Genomic DNA, 11,711 nt, shown 5'->3' with positions numbered 1-11,711 from the left:
TTACTGTGTAACACTTCTGTATTCAGTATGTGGACGGAACCTGCACGTCCATTGCTAAATAAAGCTGCAAAAAGTGCAGAAATAATTAGCTATCATGGTGTGAATACAGGCAACCCCCGCTTAAAATTGTTTCACTTACCACTATTTGGCTATAACACTCATTTTAAATTGATACCTGATTTCACTTAGTGCTCAGTGAGTTTTGCTATAACACTTGCGGTCGCCATCTTGGGTCATCAAATACTTTTAGTTTCACTTAATGTTCATTTCACTTAACACTCGGTTTTTCAGGAACCAATTAAGATCCCTAAGTGGGGGTTGCCTATAATCGGATAAGAGAACAGAACAACAAGAGTAAATACATTCAGCCAAATCACTGTATCCTTTACCAAAAGTATTAATAAGTCGTGGTTATAAATTGATATACCTCCTAACAGAAGTTGGGGCATTTTAGCAATCCCCCAAGGAACTTAATGAGTTTTCTTTATTGTCTGAAAAAATGAATGGAAACTTGAATAATCTTCCTTTGCCATATCCTGACTATCTGTTTCTATGCAGAATTCAACTACCAGGTGCTTCACTAACAGAGTTCTACAGTGCGTGTATACTGGACTAAATCCTGCTCTTCTTAATTATGTTATCAGTCGTGTTGTCAATGCAGGATTTAGGCCATTTAAATGAATATAATATCTCTCTTGATGTCATCAGTTTTCAGACATCCAGCAGTAGTATTTCAGGCTTGGCGGGTAGAGTGTCAGCCGTGCTTTCAGAGCATCTTTGGAATGAACCTGAGTGTAAAATGCTTTCACCTTGAAGAAAATAAGCTGTTTTAAAATATTTTCAGCTACTTTGTAAAAATGAAGAATGCAGGGAAGCTGAGACTTGTCCCAGAGGACCGAGAATTAGAACTCCTGGGTTCTCTTCCAACTTCTCTGCTGACCTTTTGCATGACCTTGGGCAGTTCACAGTTTGTGCCTCAGTACAGTCAACTACAAAAAAAGATTAAATATAATGGACAGCTCCAGGTTAGGACTTTAGTTGAGGCACCGTTGCTTACTGTGACTCACGGTGTGTGTTTAATGCACTCTTCCCCAGGTTGTGTGGTGACTAACAGGTTGTTCTGGGATGTTCTGCTGTTACCCACTGCAAAAACGTGTTTTATGCAGGATGGAGTCTGGGGTACTGGAGTAATTCTTTTATATGTTCCCTTCAGCTGAGTAGAAGAAGACTTGTAAGATTTCTTTCCTTGTAATGTCCTTTTTATTGAGCAACCATTGACTTAAAAAACCCCAAAAATAATTTACTGATCTTCACATGGCTGTCATAAAAATTAGCATGGGTACAGTGCTTGAAGAATAGTGTTGATTGTATTATCATATTGTTTTCTTTGCTATTTGGGGGGGGGCTTCTGGAAACCATTTTTTACTTGTTAAATAATTTGCAAAGCATGATATATAAGGCTGATGTGAGTTTTGTAGCCCTCGTGACAGTAAAAACCAGTATTGTACAATATGTAGTAACCTCTTACTTCCTGTTTCTATAGAACTTAATTTGCTATATAGAGGTGAGGGGTTGAGAGAAGCATTTAAGCAATGCTTGGGGAAAATATAAATTAAGGGTGGTGTTTTAGGCCTCTTCCTGCTGTCTTTGCTTTTGGTTGCTTTCATTCTCACAATCAATGCTACTTCAATATGGTTTAATTTCTCTCACCCAGTTTGGATTACTGATCTTGTAAACATGGTACCATGTAAGTGAAAAGCTTTTGTTGACATAAGTGCTCCCTTTATAATGTGACACTTTTTCAGGTGTTTGCCATGTGTTGAGTATAATAATGCATCATGCACTGTCTTAAAACATTGCACAAATTGAAAATCAATAGGATAGCACATAAATATCTTTTACTGTTACCTAGGGCATATAAAATCCTAGTAATATATCTCTAGATTTTCATTTATAATGTGTAATAAAAATAGAAGGCAAATGCTAAATTGTTCATGGACCTAGATAAGGGGTGTCCAACTCATCCAGCCTGATGGGCTGAATGAGTGAGTTGTGGGGATGGTCCACAGGCCAGACCAAACCCACAGACCAGCTCTGCATCCTAGTCCTGCTTCTTCCACCACGGAGTTGTGCCACATGGTGCAGGCATGTGGCTACTCCAGGGCTGCGCCACACATACTAGCTGCTCCACCACTCTACAGGCATTGCATGGGACCATGCAGCACATGCTGTATGCTGCCTCTGGATCACTTTAGGACCCATGGGCAGCACTGGGGGCCAGACGATATGTCTCCATGAGCTAGATCTTCGACACCCCTGACAGTGATAATGCTTGGCCTATAGATTGTGCAGAAGGGAAGGGGCCAATGAGGCTAGTGATAGGAACTTTACAGCAATGTAGACAGACAAGCGCACCATCCCACTTCCCTCTCTTCATTGGGCCATAGTGGAGGTCAGGGGCACTGGTTGTCGGGTCTTCATTGCCCAAAGGATGAAGGAGTATGTTGAAAAGAGAGTGCATCCTGAAGCAGTACTGTGGCAAGGAAGTTTGGTGCCCAGAGCAAAGCACACAGCAGCAGCCTATTCTCACCCCACACACAGATCTGGGAGACACATGGCCCTCCATGTTTGCCCAGGAGTGCATGCGACAGTAGGAGCTGCCCCGCCCCGCCCCAATGAGCTGCTCGTGTCTCTGTCCCATGCCGCACCCCAGCTGGAGAGTGACTGTTGGCACCCCTTCACTTTGGCACCCAGGGCAGTCTCCCTGCTCCCCCCGCCCTTACTATGTCACTGTCTTGAAGTATGTGATTTGATAACCGCAATGTTGGTGGCTGCATATTCCCAGCTTCAGAAAGTCCCTTGTCTACATTTTATTCTAATGCTGGCCTAACAGGAAAAAACCCCAAACAAATCACTGGCATGATTAACAACTATAACAATTGATAAAAACCAACCTGGCCCCCAGATTAGCTGGGAGGAAGATAAAAAACTTGGTTGAAAGAAATTTCTCCCGACCCTCTCTATCTTTCCTTCCTTTCTCCCCCTCCCTGCCCCTGCCTTAACCATAAATTAATATTCATCATCAAGAGACAGGTAACTAAATGCATTTATAATTGTGCTAGTATATTACTTTCACTAAATAATCCTGAACCATCAGGAATATTACTAAGAGAGTTATCCTCCTTGAATGGGGAGATTTAAGAGGACTATTATTTTACATCACTGTTCTCTGCCTGTAACTCCCCACTTGTACTCTTTTACATGTTCTTTGCCTTCTTTTGTGTATCTTGAAGAGACTCGTTGGGGTGATATGACAATTTACAAATGACTTCACTCCTGCAAGAGAAGAGATTTTGAAGGGTTTTGTCCTAAAAGCATCTTTATAAAGATGGACTTGCAGTACACTGCTTTGAATGGTGAGAATTTGGTAAAAGTTGAATAAGAAATAAACTACTGGTTCAGAAACAGAACAGGCAGAAGTCAGGGCAGGGTAGCCCCTTAGAGATTCACTGTTTTGGAAAACAGCATCTGATGAAGTAGACTGTCACTTAAAAAAGGTCAAGCCTCTCTGAACCAGTTAGGGTGGCACCTTAGAGATGCCTGCCTTCTGCTTGACTTCAGACTGACATGGTCAACTACCTCTCTCTAGAAGTGGAAGAATCATGGAATGAATGTGAAGACAGGGAAGAAATGGATGGTTTGGTGTTTTTTTGTTTTTTAAGTTTCTTTGCTTTTCAGGTGCCTGTTTTAAGACTCCCTAAATCAGAATTTTTTTCAGAAAACCAGCTGATTTCGGAATGTGTCTAATTAGGCACCCTAAATCACTTCTGACAATTGCAAATAAACTCTCTTCCTCTCTCGCTCCCCCAGCTCTCCTCCCCATGGGAGCTGTACACATGTATTGAGGCTGCTCTGATGCCCTGTAATTACAGTGTGTCGGAGCACACTTGATTAAATCAGCTGGAGCGTGGTCATTACTGTGTTCCAGCAGACTCCAGCATCATGTGTATCAGCATCCCTGTGCTGAAATATGGCAGCAGAAGTGCTTTAGCTAAAGCTCATGTGAAAAAGCTTTAGTTAAAGCACCCTCACTGCCATTTTCAGTGAGGAGCTGTTGATACACGTGATGCTCTGGGCCCTTTAATTAAAGCAGCTCTTGGAGCCACTCTAATTAAAGTGACCCCACCTCCTGGAGCATGTGTATAAACATCCCCTGACATTAGCAGCTCCCCTGTAATGTCAGAAAGGAGTCGTGGCCCATGTGAGAAGCAGGGTTGCAAACAGCCATCTCACAGCTATGAAAGGTTGCCAACCCTTGTCCTAGAGGACAGTTATTTCCCAGTCTGTATTTGCTCATGCGATTGTTCTGTCCCAAGTGCAGGGCATGGTACTTATCCTTACTGAATTTTATTTGATAAATTCTAGATAATTTCTCCATCTTATCAAGATCATGTTGAATCCAAACCCAACCTCCAGAGTACCTTGAATGACAATTTTTTCCAGTGAGCCAATGTTGCCATAAAAGGGCACTGGATTTTGTTTTAGAAAATGGGGTCACCTCTAACATTCTTCTTCCTGTATCTGGACCAAACTTAATTGTTGCTCAGTAGTTCTGAATATTGAATTCTTTTTCGAGTCTATGTGGTTTCCTTTTTTATTTTTAAGATAACACAACTCAGAAGTAAACAGACAAAAAGTGTAATTATTGAGTATGTATGATGTAGATAGTTAAAAAATGAAATTTTTAGTGACAGTTTATCAGAACTTTATCACACCCCAGGGAATTATGTGCAGAAAAAATTAAAATTATTCACAGAAAAATTCAAAATTATGTGCAATTAATTACTTTATTTTTACAAATTAAACTAAATATAACACTATTTCAACCTTCTTTGGTAATATATGCAGGTACTTGTAGAGGGGGTGTAGGGTGTGGTTGGGAGCTGGATGTAGCAGGGGTGTAAGGAGAATTGTTGGGGGGTTGTAAAGATGTTGGGGGGTGGGAGTTGTAGGGGTGTGTGGCTGTGTGTGGGGCTTGTGGGTGGGTGTGGACATGGGAGTGTGTGAGGTTTGTGAGGGGGTGTGGGCCCTCCATGTGAGCCCCAGGAGGAACATACTCCCACCTGCCACACATCCCCAGTGCACAGCCACAGCACCCCGCCACCCCCACCTGTACACAGCCCTCACCTGCTTCCTGGCTGCCCTTAACACAGCCCCCCACCCAGACTCTCAGGGTGCACCTAGCCACAACAGGCAGAGCCCCCTGGAGGTGTATACCTCTGGTGAATCCCAAGGGCTGCATGGAGCAGCAGACATGCATCCCACCACTGAAGCATCTGGAGAGGTCCCAGATACTCTCTTTGTGATTGGTTGGAAGCTGGTTACTCTCCCCAGGGCTGATTTCCCTGGGCAAATCCAGGAAGCCTTGGCTGCTAATGGGTACTGAGTCCCAACCAAGCACCAGTAGAATCAACACAGCAGGTGGGCCACACAGACCAGGCCTAATCCTGCTCTTTGGTACCCATGGCAACTCATGCAGGAATATCCTGGTCAGGTGGGGGTGGGGGTGCGAAAGGGTGGCCCAGTGGGCACTGTGGAAACTCACTGCAGGAAAACCTAGCATGGAGCCCCCCTAGAACATCCTAGCATAATGTCCATGGGCCCCAAGCATGCCAACAGGGGATTGATGGCACCATGAGCTCTGTATAAGCATGTCAAGTTGTTCCATACAGCATTACCATACCTGACTGGGCAGCCAGACCATCAGAACCCAGATCAACCAAGAGATGCTGCAAACATAGAGGTAGGTGAGTGAAGTGTGCTCGGGGTGAGGGAACTTCATTGCCCTGCCCACTATACCATCTGGGATATTTAAGTTGGATTATCAGTTATGTAGTAATTCTTGGAACCTGCAGGAGGACAGTCAGGCTCCCTGCAACCATCATCCTCATCAGGCCCTAGTGCAGGAGGAGAAGGCCCCATTATCACATCTGAGCTTCACCCAGGCTGATCATAAACACCTGAGTGGAAAGGGGTAGGGTGTAGGGGAGGAGGAGCCCCACAGAACATGTGCCAGTAGAGTTGCCCTTGGCCCTGTGCAACCCACTGATCATGACCTCCAGCAGTAAAACCCAGTAAACAGTAAGTCATGGTGGGTGAATGGGCCCAGGTGTGATGCAGCCCAAAGAGGCAGGGCATGTCCATTGGCCGGCATGATGGTTGTGAGCTTGTCACACTGATCCAGGGATCCACCCAAAGGTTTTTATTGCCATGTGGATTTGAAGCGGTGGTGGAGAAAAGTGAGGAGGAACTGCTACCATTGAGGCAACTCTGGCTCCACTTTCCAGGTAAAGAGGAGGGGGCTGAAAACAAGGGCTGAAAAGGGAAGGACGTGCCTTGTAAACAGCAACTTGCTACAGGGTATACAAGCATTGCTAATCTTTTGTTGCTCTTCATTAAATGTTTTGATTGGTGTGGTATATAGTGCTGAGGGCCCGTGATGTCTATGCCTGAGGGAATCCCTTAAACATAATGCCAAAATAAAGGAATCAGCTATGCTGACAGCTCTGTTTGCTTTAGACAATTGTGCCCCCAGGGGCCTTTCAGTAGATTTTTATTTTGGATTTCACAGATTTCATAGACATTAGGGCTGAAAGGGACCTCAGAAGATCATTCCTGCCAAAGGGCAGGAAGTCAGCTGAGGTCATAGGATCCCAGCAAGATAAGCATCCAATTTGCTCTTGAAGGTGTTCAATGTAGGTGCTTGAACTACCTCTGACGGCAGGCTGTTCCAGACCTTGGGGGTTCGGACAGTAAAGAAATTCTTCCTTATGTCCAGCCTGAAATGCTCTTATAGTAGTTTATGACTATACTGTTTGACCTCGTCATCCCTTGGGGCACTCTGGTGAACAAACATTCCCCCAGATACTGGTGGTCATCCCTAATAAACTTATAGGTGGCTATCAGATCACCCCTGAGCCTGCGCTTTTCGAGGCTAAAGAGCCCCATGGCTCTCAGCCTGTCATTGTAGGGTCTGTTTTCCTGACCTCTGATCATGTGCATGGCTCTTCTCTGGACTTTCTCAAGCTTCTCCACATCCTTTTTGAATTGTGGAACCCAAAACTGGACGCAGTACTCCAGCTGTGGCCTCTACAAGGGGAGAATGACATCCCGGGATTTGCTTGAGAAGCATCTATGGATGCAAGCCAGCATTTTGGTAGCTTTACTAGCCGTGGCATCGCATTGCAGGCTCATGTTCATCTTGTGGTCAATGATGACCTCCAAGTCTCTTTCTTCCGTAGTGCTAGCCAGCATAGCACTGCCAAGCCTATAAGGATGCTGAAGATTTTTCTTCCTGAAGTGGAGAACCTTGCATTTTTCGGTGTTAAACACCATCAGGTTCTCGTCTGCCCATTTGCTGAGCCTGTCCAAATAGCCTGGATCACTCGCCTGTCTTCTGGTGTGGATGCTTTGCTCCAAAGTTTGGTGTCATCGGCGAACTTGGCCAGTCCGCTTCTGACTCCGATGTCCACATCATTAATGAAGATGTTGAACAATGTGTCCAAGGACAGAGCCTTGGGGGACCCCACTGGTTACATGACACCATGACAATTGACTTCCATCAATTGCTACCCTCTGGGTCCAACCACAGAGTCAATTCCCCAGCCAGCAGATCATGGTGGATCCAAGGCCACAATTGGCCAGTTTCACCAAGAGGTGATCATGGGATACCAGATCGAAGGCTTTTTTGAAGTCAAGATATATGACATCTATCTCTTCTCCCTTGTCCAGGTGATAGGTTACCTGGTCATAAAAAGAAATGAAATTGGTCAAGCAAGACCTACCCGCAACAAACCCATGCTGGCTAACCCTTAGGATGTTAGCATCAGCCGGTTCATTAAGGATGGCCTCTTTAATAAACTTTTCTAAGATCTTCCCTGGGATAGAAGTCAGGCTGATGGACCTACAGTTAGCCAGATCCACTTTCCTCCCTTTCTTGAAGATCGGCACCACATTGGCCTTCTTCCAGTCTTCGGGCACTACACCAGAGCACCAGGAGTTTTCAAAGATCCGTGCCAGAGGCTGGGCTATGAAGCTCACCAGCTCCTTGAGTACCCTGGGGTGTAGATTGTCAGGGCCCGCTGACTTGAATGTATCCAGCTTCTCAAGGTGTCCCTTCATGAGGTCAGCATTAATGGTGGGCAGGGGATCACCTTCACTAATAGATTAGGACTACATTCTCATCCTTTCTGTTCATCTAAATAGCTTTACTAAAGTTTCATTAGGAGCTCATGATGACCGATACAGACATAAGTTGAAAGCCATCAACTCAAGGTTTCTTGCAAGTTTGTCAGTTGACCAAGTTTCTAGGTTTTTGCCCAAGCCTGGATTTTTAACTTGTTTGTTTTTGTCATTTTAAAGAGTGTTATTACTAAAATGGGAAATAAAGAGTAGGGCTGTGTGAAGCTTTGGTCCCTGGTTCAGCTGAGATTCGGTCTGATTCAGTAGCTGAATCTCTGAATCCAAATTGAATCAGAAGACCCTTTAATCTCTCTGAATTGAATTGAAATCCTTTGAATCGATTCGAAGAGGTTCAGAAAGATTCAGCGATTCGGACATAGGCACAGCTTTAACATACCTCAAGGTACCAGGTGGCTCATGAGTGCTGTGATGCTGGGACAGATGGAGCATCTCACAGGAGCTCAGGGGGCTCCCCAGGGCACTCGGCAGCAGACCCGGAAGTGGACCAAAAGTACTTTCGGTCCACTTCTGGGTCTTCCGGGGATGCAAAGGGGGCCCCCACCGTGTCCCTCCCTGTCCCAGCAGCTGGTGCCTCCTGGGTCTGTAGGGGTACCCAGTGTCTCTCTACGGCTGATAACCAAGCCAGGGGACTGCAGGAGTGGGGGGCCTGGCATGCTCCCTGGCAGACCTGGAAGTGGACTGGAAGTATTTCTGGTCCACTTCCGAGTTCACTGCCAAACACATGGGGGCTTCCTCACACTCCTGTGGGACACTCCATCTCCTCCAGCATCGCAGCATTCACGAGCCATGCCTGGTACCTTGAGGTAGGTTGAAAAAACATTTAAAGCTGTGGCCAAATCAGCATCAAATCTTCAGATTTGGATTCAGTCAAATCAAGTCGAGGACAGTGATCTGAATCAACAAATCAAATCACTGTCCCCAATTCAAGCCAAATCCAAATCCAAATTGAATATGGCCCATTTCGCACACCCCTAGTAAAAAGTATGTAGTTCAGAATTGATCATCCAGTTCTCACTGGTGAATTTTTGCTTACTCTAGGACCACATTACACTTTTACAGTGTTACAGACCTGGAATAATTCCAATAAGTCTATGGATTTAGTCTGGATTTACACTGGTGAATGAAAAATTTGGCCTATCGGTAGTTTTTCTCCTCCCCTCTCTGAAAAGTGATTTAGTTTTCCTTTTTCTGTTTCCTCTCCTGTATGAGAAATTAATGGAATATCCTTTATTCTTTTTGGTTTTTGTTGCAGCCTGGAATTTCTTTTTAACAAATCAAATTTTCCTTGTTTCAGTCCTCTTTATCATGCAGGGTCAAGTATTACACCAAACCTAACCACCACCTAGGAATGGCAGTAAGAGCTCAGGAGAGTCTTGGGTCTACAGTTTACAGTAATTTGTATGGAACATTGTATATTTTCAAGCCTTTAAAATGAGGTTCAGTCTAGTCTGTGGACAATAATGACCCTATATTACTCCATGTGAGTGGGAGTTTGCTCAGATACCTTTAGTCACAATGTCCACTTCCTCTACTGCTGTGCATCAAGGACTATGCAAAGTTTATCCATCTGTGCATCTAGGTACTTATGACTCTCATCACTAATATTTCAGGGCTTACAACCTTTACTGGGTTTTACCCTTGCACAATCCCTGTCATACAGAGACAATTTCATGGATGAGGGACAGAGGCATACAGGAGTCTGGGGTAGAAAGTGAACACAAATGTTCAGAATCCCTGTGAGTTAGAACCATTCTTGCTTCTGTGCCTGTGACCTTCAGCTGCTCAGTTCAGTTCAGTTCTAGGTGTAATGGGCAAAATCCTGATCTTGGTTACATCACTGTAAATTCCAAATTGTTTTATTAGTCCAAAATTATACTAGTGTAACTGAAATCAGAATCTGGCCCAAATCTTGTTGGGTTGCTTTAGGGACATGATACAACTCTTCATGTCCTGTGCCCTTTTGTTTTTGTTTTTTCTTTCTTCTTCAACAGGTCACTTAATTTTTTTGGTAGAATCTGAAAATTAATTGGACGATCCAAGGGAGTCTATTTAGATACACATGTCCACTTTTGTGTGATAATGTTCGAGCTTGTTGAACAGCATTGAGCCCAGGACAGATCCCTATGGGACTCCACTTGAAACCTCCTGCTATTCTGACATGGATCTATTAATAATTACTAGGGATGTACCAAATTCACAGTGGAAGTCCTTTATCTGTGCAGGTTCTCCCATGCTCCACCTCCTTCCCCTGCCCCTCCACCCCCCGATTGACGGAGGGGCCCAGCAGCTCACTGCTCCCCACTCACTCCTGATCAGCCAGGAAGCAAAAACCATGGTTTTAAATGTGGTGCCATTTTTGCCTCCCAACCAGTCAGCAGCAAGCAGCAGGGCCTCGGCCAGTCAGTGGCAAGAAGCAGAAATTGTGCCATATTTAAACCTGTGGTTTTCACCTCCCTCCAAACAGGAGCGAGTGGTGAGTAGCGAGTGGGGAGTGGCAAGCAATGGGGCCCTCCACCAATCAATGATGGGGGAGTATAGGGGGGAATCTGCAAGATTAAAAGAGCCACTGCACATCCCACTTCTGCCATGAATTTGGTAGGTTCCTAATAATTACCCTTTACTTGTGTCTATTGAGTTAGTTATCTATCCACCTTGTAGCAGTTGTCCAGCCCATATTTCTCCAATTTGATTATGACAAGGTTGTGCAGCATATTGTCAGAAGCCTCCACAGCATTCCCTTCATCCACCCCAAGTAGTTACTTTGTCAAAGGAGATCAAGTTTGTTTGAGAGGATTTGTTCTTCATAAACCCATGTTGGCTGCTTGTAATCAGCCTTTGTTCCTCCTGATACTTACAAATGGCATTTCTTAGAATACGCTCCAGTAACTTTTTGGGTATTGAGGTGAGGATAATGGGTCTGTAGTTCTCCAGCTCCTCCTTTTTGGCTTTTTTAAGGAGGGGTATTATATTGGCCTTTTTTCAGTCCTCTGGTACCTGGCTCATCTTCCATGACTTCATGAAGATTCTTGCTAATGGCTCTAAGATCTCCTTCCTTCAGTACCAGGGGATGAAGTTCATCTGTCCCTCCTGACTTGAATTCATTCAGACCCTTCAAAAACTCTCTGAACATCTCTTTTGTTATATTATCCTTCAGTTTGGCCCTGTCCTTATCCAAATAATCCTTGTCAGGTGTCTGGCTGCAGCTTAATTTTTTTGTGAAGACTGAAGCGAAGAAGCTGTTAAATAACTCCCCCTTTGTTGCATCTTCTGTTAAGAATTTCCCCTGGCCAGTTAACAGTTGACCCACAGCTTCCTTGGTCTGTCTTTTCTTTTGAGTGTTTACATACCCCTGTAGTGCCCTGATATAAGGCTGAAGATCATTCTGGTATAGCATTTACTGGGAAATGGGCCTTTTATCTTTATCAGCAAGGTAAGTACTTCTAAAAAAT

Source organism: Crocodylus siamensis, chromosome 5, assembly GCF_052110815.1.
Source record: "Crocodylus siamensis isolate JL-2025a chromosome 5, ASM5211081v1, whole genome shotgun sequence".
NCBI lineage: Eukaryota > Metazoa > Chordata > Crocodylia > Crocodylidae > Crocodylus > Crocodylus siamensis.
Note: the sequence above shows the minus strand (reverse complement) of the source record.